At 30.0% G+C, this 9,429-nt stretch overlaps 1 long non-coding RNA gene across 1 annotated transcript; it reads left to right on the top strand.

Moving 5' to 3' along the window:
• Positions 1 to 1,421: 1,421 nt before the first annotated feature.
• On the top strand, positions 1,422 to 2,762 carry LOC107028277. Its single transcript, XR_001457814.2, has 3 exons — positions 1,422 to 1,557; positions 2,190 to 2,277; positions 2,378 to 2,762. It is a non-coding gene; the product is annotated as an uncharacterized LOC107028277 (long non-coding RNA).
• The last annotated feature ends 6,667 nt before the right edge of the window (positions 2,763 to 9,429 follow it).

Below are 9,429 nucleotides of genomic sequence, written 5' to 3'. Positions count from 1 at the left end.
CTCCCCTCTAACAAAAAATAATTTAAGTTTGTTTTTAAAAAATATTTTAAACTTCAAAATTTCATACTACCCCTACTAGCCCCACCCCACCCCACCACCACCACCACCACCCAGAAAAGTTGATATTGTTTTTCAAGAAAAAATCAACTTAAAAATTTTAATTTTGTTGGGGTCGTCGGTCTCACTTAATTCCTGAACCCTCTGCTCCATGAATATCTTCTCTGTTGCACCAACATTTTCAAAAATAACAACAAATACATTGCTTGCACTATTCTAATAAGGACTGGGAGTTCAAATCTATTGAGGTACTTGCAGATGGGGTTCTTGCCTTCAACTTTTTCACTTCCTGTACCCTCGTATATAACATTTATTTTTATTTTAATGACATTAGTTTTATTTTCAGTGTTGTCTTTCTTTTTTTTTTTTGCGTAAGAGAATATCTCTTTTGTGGTTTATATTTTGCTTTTTGCAGTTTGGAAGAGCTATTACGTACACCTTGAAGTTTCATAAAACATTTTCACCTGAAAAAATTCATACACTCCATTATTAAATTTGTTTTCTGGATGTTGTGCTGCTAATGTTTATTCTGAACTATAATTTTTGTTGGACATTCTATATATTCTATATACATGTCATATTTATGTATGATTTCCATGATGCACAACTCGTGTTTCACAATATGTATAAAACAAATGAATAATATTTTTTTCTTGTTTCTTTTCTTTTATCCTCCTCTTCGACATTTTCCTCCTGTTTTTTCAATTGAATAAACAAGCGATGATTGTAATCGAAAGGTCTGTGAAATAATTGTAGGTACAACAACAAATAGAAATGAAAAAGTATGAAAAGTAGTTGTTGTTTTTTCACTAAAAAAATTAGGATGACAAAATTGAAATTGATTTTCTATTACTGTATTAATTCTTAAATGTAGAAAGTGAATCACTTTAGTATGAGCTGCAATACACATTAAGTGTGGTAATAAACCTTTGGCTTAGTTTGTCTACCCTTCAAACCCCCCCCCCCCCCCAAAAAAAATAATTTAAGTTTGGCTTTGAGAAATATTGTAAAATTCAAAATTTCATTTTTTCACTCCTACCCTCGACCTCCCCCCTCCCCCCTTCCAAAAAAGAATCAATATTGTTTTTTTTTTTTTTAAAAAATTAACTTCAAATTTTTATTTTTCTACTAAGTAAAAGATATAAGATATTTTTCAAAAGTATTTTTCATTCAAAAACTAAACAATAAAATATTTTCTAGTCACCAATGAAACATCAAAAAGTAAGTCAAATATCTACTCGTTTTCCAGAAAAATATTTTTTAGGAAAACATTTTCCATAAAAAAACATTTTCCTTTTTACCAAACACACCCTATATAGTTAGGGCAAGATAAAACAATTGAACTCAGTTAAAGGGAAGTTCGGTCATTCTTCAACTTAGAGCTGATCCTTTTTCTTTTTCTACAACTTCTAACGCCGCCTCAATCTTGCTTTCTCTTCCTTTTCTCTTCTTCCCAGCTTTGCCGCTTTCTGCTATCCTCGGCTTCGTCGTTCTGTCCAGGTGACCATGCTTTTCACTTGTATTGATTTTGATTCCTTAGTTGTGCTTCTGTTAATTGATTTTGCGATATTTGGTGCTTGATTTGTATTCCACAATTTCTTTGGGACCTCTTCTTAATCAAAGAATTTGGGTAGTTCTTTTTGGTGTAATCGATGAGAGCTTCTGCTAGTTTACGAATATCATAGTCATCACTGTTGATTTGGCTTAGTAGTTTGATGACTGGATACGATTTGGGTCCGAAGAGAGTTTTTGTTGATTCGGGGTTTCCATTGAAATAGAGCTTGTCGAAAAAGAAGAAAGTTAGATTTTCTTGTTAGACAGAATCTGTGGTTTAAATAAATTTGTTCATAGCTGCAATAACTAAAAACAGGAAAAATTGTTAAGGAAGACATATACCTGTTTCAAATGGAAAACCGCATCAAAATAGTTGAATTATGTACCTTCTTTGTGTTCTTAAATTTGGAATAGGCGAGAAAATGAGATGGGGCAAAGATTATGTACTATAAATCAAATCTTCGCCCATAAATTGAGAGCTCTGATAGTCGTCCAACTAAGTTGCTAAGATTTATCATGTCGCATAGGACAATTATACATTTTAGGACTAACAATTTTTCACATACTTCACTTTACAGGTGATTCCTTATCCTCTTACTTTCGCCACCAAACATTACCTTCTTAATTAGGTGCTTCGGTGAAGTTTGGAGCCACCTATTACCTTAGGTGAGCATACTCCACAATGACGTTTTCCGTTATTTTGTTCCTTAACTATACTTCGGTAATTTTATTTTTTTATTCTTTTTGGATTTGTTTGTATCCACAGATTTTGCGAGTTTCTTCACTCCTCCTGTTTGAGCCGCTATTAGGCTCAACATTCAGCACATGTAGAGAGCAACAAAATGTCACTCCTGAGGTCATTTCTATCCAAAACTTGACATCCAACACATATACAGAACAACAAAGTGTCACTTCTGAGGTTGTTACAAAGAAAGGTTGGTATTCATTTTATGCGACAATAACTTCTCCTATTGCTTCATTGGAATGTTAGACTATACTAAGTTTTGACAGTACTTAAAACATACAAGTCGGTTAAACAAAAACTCCCATAAAAAATTTAATGTTAATCGATCTACTTATGCATGCTTAAAAGATATTCCCAATTGTAAGCTTTGCAATGCAAAAAGATTTTAATATGAATCGCCTAACTTTTGTTGTGGTAATGGCTCAATTAAGTTAGTTTCATACCAACTACCTGATGACTTGTCTGATCTATATATGGGAAATACTAAAGAATCTATGCACTTTCGAACTTACATTAGAACCTATAATAATATGCTTGTGTTCATCTTAATTGGCGTAACCTATGACAAAGTTTTAGCTAAGAGATGACATGGTATATACAAATTTCACGTGCAAGGATAAATGTATGATTTTATACCTGATTTACTCTCCTCCACTGAAAAACCAAAGAACCTGCACCTATACTTTTATGATAATGAAAGTGAACTAGCAAAAAGGATGGCCTATTCAACGCATATTAGTGAATCAATTGTCAGGAAACTTATGAATTTTGTTTTTGATAAAGTTAAGCTTTATCCATCAGCGATGAGGGTATGCTAGCAACTATCAAAAGATTTATATTAGTGACTCAAGAAATTGCTACTAAATTTATAAAGAAGAGAAGAAATTTAAATCTGTCCAGCATCCTCTATACCCTCCTCATTATACCGAAAACAGAAGGTATTCATACAACGCCATTTGATATTTTTTATTGATTCTACAGTATTTCCCATACACCTCTTCTTTCTTTCTCTCCAAATAGTCCACCATATACAAGATAGTATCATGTTGCACCATTTCTTCTGGCTCTTACTTTCCCCTCTTCTCACCCAGCAACTGAGAAGGTCTGCAATGTGTTCTGCTTAGAAAAATGGCCCATAATTGAGCAGTGACTTTGAAATGGAGGAATAGATGGCTATTAGTCTCATTATACACTGAGCACCAGGAAGATATTTCAAATCCTCTTCTTTGCAACTTCTCATGAGTTAGGCATGCCCTTCTAGCCACTAGCCATGAGAAACACCTCACTTTAGTTGGCACTTTATTTTTCCATACCTTACTCCATGGTCCAAAGAGTTCCCCTAGAAGTTCCTTCACTTCCCTATTGTACTATTTGCTGATTGACAGCATACCATCATGATTGTGTTTCCAAATCATTATATCAACTTCCAGATTTGTGCCCTTGAAATCATCCAGTGTTTGTAGCATCTTGGCTATTATCCCATCTCCTAGTCATTTAGTAACCTTCTGAAATTCCACCCCAGACCAACCTCATTTACCATTGCATCTAGAGACAAGCTGAGGATATATATGTTCGGATAGGAAGACATCAAGGAGTCCTGACCAATCCAATGATCTTTTCGAATAAGAACCCTGGTCCTATTCCCCACTTTTTATCTAATATTGTGTTGTAGTTGGCCCCATAAATTTTTGATAGTTCTCAACACCGAGACACCATACGAGATACTAATCCAGTGATCTTTCCAGAAAAGAACCCTGGTCCCATTCCCCACTTTGTATCTGATAGTTCTCCGCACCGAGACACCATGCGGGATATTCAATTACTCTGCTTAATGATGATGCCATTTTCATTTTTACCAATGCACTATGCCACACCTAACGGTAGTTTATCCACATTTTCATTCTTCCGGAAACCATACTAGAGATAATCAGTGAACTTCCTTACATATAAAACTGACACAAAAGTACAACTTAATCAACATTTGCAGGCCATAATTGGAATTAAATAAGAACCGAATAGAAGTTTATTTATACAGTTCACTAATCAAAACTTGTAACTCAATAAAAATATACTTTTTCAACCTTACAACTACCAACCATAAGCATAAGACGATAAAAGAATATAAGTATCCTACATTCAATGAACACACATAACTACATATACAGAACAGACCAACATGTGCAGATATAAGACAATTTTCCAATAAACCCACTAAGGAATAAGCAACTCTTTTTTTCTTATTCTTAGTATAGTTTATTCGTATGAACATATGTTATGATCATTATGCAACTTTAGCACCGCTTTTAAATATTAGAGATAGTAAGTGATCAAATAGGGAAAAAGATGAAGACTCTCAATCAAAACTTACACAAAAGTACAACTAAATCAACATTAGCAGGCCATAATTGGATTTAAATAAGAACCAAATAGAAGTTCATTTATACAATTATAGAACTAGCACAAGAACTTTTTGAATTCTAGAAAATCTAAGAAAGCACATAACTCAGTGCTTACTATCTCCATATAAAACCTAAAACATATGCATATAATTTAAGGACAGTTACACTTGCTTGAACCTTCAGAAACAAGGTATGTGGTAAAATCTAGAGAAGTAACTATGCTCGATGGTTGCAGTGAACAAGGTATCAGGGGAAGTTAGTGACACAGCCAAATAAATTCATCTATATATACTAGGCAATTAAAGGCCCGATTAAGGGCCCAATATTACAATCTTATATATGTTTATAATAGAAATTTGATTAGTTTTTTAAAGAAAGATTATTATGATACTTTCAAATAAGCATGATGGTAAATTATAATAAAACACAATAGGTGTTAAAAAAACAAAAAAAATGACCTACTCGATGAAAATTAGAATGAATCATCTCATTTTTTACAAAGTGGTAAAATGATGAAAAAATTTATGACTTTGTCTTGTCTTAATATTTATTAGAATTAGGAGAACAATTTAGTATAATAAAGAAAGAATTTTTTAGAATAATTAATATATATGATGAATAAATGTTTTATCTCAAATGGATTAGAATTTAAAAATATTAACAAAAGTTGATATACTATATACAACAATAATTTAACATGAGGTAGTTAATATTATAATTTATATAACTTGCTTAAAATTATTTTAACTAATGATAAACTAATAGTAATAAATAAGTATATGTTTTTCAATAAATTATATAATGAACTATATGTTATGTAAAGTTTTTGGATTAAACGTAAAAAGAGACATCCAAGTAAATTAGATATTTCAAAAATTATTTTTGCAATTTTTTAAAAAACACCATGAAGTTGAAAAGTCTAAAGGAAACCAAATGAAAGGACACAACATGCGACGAAATTATTGAAAATTTTGTTCTTGCAGAGCTTGCTTAGTGGTTGCATTCCTTTTGGATTAGGCATTTTGAGAAACATAATTGTGATTGACATTGAATTTAACATGTTAACTAATTCGTTAGGGTGTTTAAACAGTGTGGAACAAGTGGAACAATTGAATTTTGCTGAAAATTGGCTATATGGACAAGTCCTATAAGTGATACGTCAACTAAGAAATATTGAATTTTACTTTTGTCTTATAATTATTTTACAAAGGTAGGGTAATTATGTAGGGAATTGATAAAAAATGAAGTTCTTAATATTGGAAAAAAACTGCATTAATGGTCTTCCTAATAAGAGATATATGCTAGAGTGTATAATATTTAAGACACAAATTAGAAATAAAGGACGAGAAATTTATTGGTATAAAATATGAGAGGGAGAGAACTGAGAAGTGAATAAAAAGAAGAATGAGGTAGTGTCTGTTTATTTGTGCCATAGACTTAGTTCTAGAAAAATCTTATAATTTATAGTTTCTAGTGAAGTCATGTAACTCGTGAAGGAAATTTACCCACTTAAAAAAAATATTTTGACAAGTTCAAAAGTACAATTCATAGAAGTTTAAAATGAAATCTATATGAAATGACCATATTACCCTTGATTGTCAACAACTTTACAATTCTATATAATAGAATTCTAAATATTTTGTGCACAAAATTTAACTAAAACGACTTCAACTACGATTTTTAAAAATAAAATGAATAATATTTTTTCATGACCAAACAACACTAAAAAGGAAATGATTAAAAGCCCCCATATTTGATTTTTTTGTATGAAAATATTTCATTACAAATTATACATTCAAAAATAAAAAGAATTTTCTTTAAAATGTATCTACTTGAATGTATAGATTATTGTAGTAAATCAATAAATGGGGTCCATGTACCTTTTCAATGATTTCTTTTACTCCTCCCAATGTATTGGTACACATGTGGCTATTAGAATCCACAACTATTGACTCCGCGGCAGATACATAGGGAATTACATAAAGTTTGGTTGGTTGTTTTGGAAATTTTAATACTTTATGCATAACGTAGAATTAAACTGAGTTTTAAATTTTTTTTGATTGACGAAAATGCCCTTGATCGTTCTCTCTTTACCTTTCTATATAATAAATATAATAATAGTAAAAGGCCTGTGATACGGGCTCAATATAACAAATTATTAGATGTTATTAACAAATATTAAAAGGTATTTTAATAATATTATTACCAACATTAATTAACACTGATTTTAGTGCAAAATTTAGTATAAATAAAATAATAAAATAACCATAAAAGAATATAGTGCATCAAAATTAAGTGATATTGCTCTTCTCTTAATCAAATATCTTGATTTTGAGTTTGGGATATGAAAAAAGATCTTAATAGGGAACACTATATCCAAATAGGCTTTATTTCGACGCAAAGTATAATTAATCGAACTTTCATATGAATATCACATAATTATTAAAATTACTATTAGCAATTTCCTATTTTTGTCATGTCTTTCTCAGTAGTAACCAACTTAAATTTATTTACTTCTCTAACCAATGTATTGATTTTATGGGTTTCAATTCTTAACGTCTTATTTGAGACAAAAGAAAAGCAACACTAAGTAAATGAAGTACATAATCTACTATAATTAAATAAATTTTAATTTGATTAATTTTAAAATATAAAACATTTTAACATCAAAATATTCTTATTATCAATGTACATAAATTGAACAGCAAAAAATTATTATTTCTCTTCAATATTTGATTCGCAAAATTTTAAAACTCTAACCAAAGAACTATTATTATAAATTTAGTAAGACTCTTAGTTTACTTTAATCTCATTTAGTTTATCTATCTATCTATTTTATTTATTATTTATTATTTTTATGCTCCCTAATTAAATTTTTTTAACTGTCATTTGATATATTTTAAATCATATTTATTTTAGTGCAAAAAGAAAAAGGTGTTAATGAAACATAATAAAATAATAAGTAATCTTGTGAAAAAATGGGTCCCACAATTTTAGATAGACACATGATCATCATAATTACACTTTTATATTACCCTCGAAAATGAGATTATTTACAACCTTGCCATTGGTCTTCCCTCACTTCACTCGTCTATAAAAAATTAATAATAATATAATAGAAATCACATTTGACTATTCAAATTGACCCAAACATCCACAAACTCCATCAGCTTGCCAAGATTTTACATTAAAGAAAATGAATGAATGGTCAATTGGCATATTTGTTATTTCATCAAGTACAACCGTTGCGGAAATTGCTGAATTGAAAACAAAACTGAAAAAAAAGTTCTAGACCTTAATATACATCCATATTAACTAACTTGAATACCAATATCCCCAAAATAATTATACATCCAGATTAACCAAAGAAATTTCAGTTTTATGCTTGTCAAAATCACTGAATTCAGTATCATGATAGTAATACATCTCAATAGGATTTTGAAAGTTGAAAATAAATTTTGTGTTATATAGCCTTCTTTTGTGTTATATAAAATGTTTCAATAGATGTATGTCTCAATCCAAGTTAGAAAAAACTCCTTGGATGTACCCTCTTCTCTGGATCGTGGCATTGTCGTTTCCTCTTCTCCGGATCATGACATCTTGAAAAAATAGGTTAAAGAATAAAAATTATGAAAATGTACAAGTAATATTTAGAAATTACATCCAAGTAAATATTTTTATGTATAAATAAATTTTATAAACTATATATATAATGGTTGATTTGGTCTCGTTTTGACTCGTTTTAGTTAAAACCAAACAAATCCATGTATAGTTAAATTTTTTTAATACGAAACCAAGTCAAACCAAACCATTGGTTGGAATTTTTTTTTAAGTTTGACTAAGTTTGCGGTTTGATTGGGATTTTTGTTCGATTTTGTACACCCCTGACCGAGGGGTATAGAACTGAGTCCCCATGCATATATCCGAAAAGTAATGAGCCGAATAATATTTCACCCAATTCAAATCTTTAACTAACTAGAAAAGTAAGTTAACTGAATATAAAATGTAATTATTAAAAATTTAAGTAATCTTTTATAAAATAAAAATCTCAAAATTCAAAATTTTGAATATATCGACTATTCTTTCATCAATTGCATATAGTCATAAACTATAATTTTAAAAATTGAAGTAATCTTTATAAAAAATTATATATATATATNTCAATCTTCGAATTCATCATCAGTTCACCTCCCTGCCGCCGTTAATATTTGTTGCCGCCGTTCAACACAAAATAAAAGTTTGCAACACAAGACAAAAGGTTTGCATGCCAACATTTTCCTTTTCTTGAATTTTGGAATTTAACTTAATGATGAACAAGTTCTACTTCATATTTATGTTTATAAGTGAATAAGATCAAAAATTCAGGTTTAAAAGTGAAAATGGTGATTTAGGTTAGAGCTTTGTATTTTTGAAGTGAAAAAGGGCGATTTGGGTTTAAAAAGAAGAGAGTTTTGTGTTTTGAAGTGAAAAAAATGGTGATTTAAGTTTATAAAGGGAAGAACAAAAACATGCATTCAATTTTAAAAGTGAAAATAGTGATTTAAGTTTAAAAGGGAAGAAAAAGAGCACAACTATTGACATTTTCATATTTTGATATGATAGATTGTTCCTCTTCTATTGGTGGTGCAATTGTTCCTTTTCTGTTTGTGGTGCTAGTTGTTCATATTTGACAGT

The sequence above is a fragment of the Solanum pennellii genome, chromosome 8 (genome assembly GCF_001406875.1).
Source record: "Solanum pennellii chromosome 8, SPENNV200".
Taxonomy (NCBI): domain Eukaryota; kingdom Viridiplantae; phylum Streptophyta; class Magnoliopsida; order Solanales; family Solanaceae; genus Solanum; species Solanum pennellii.
This window is presented reverse-complemented; position numbering and strand designations above follow the sequence as displayed.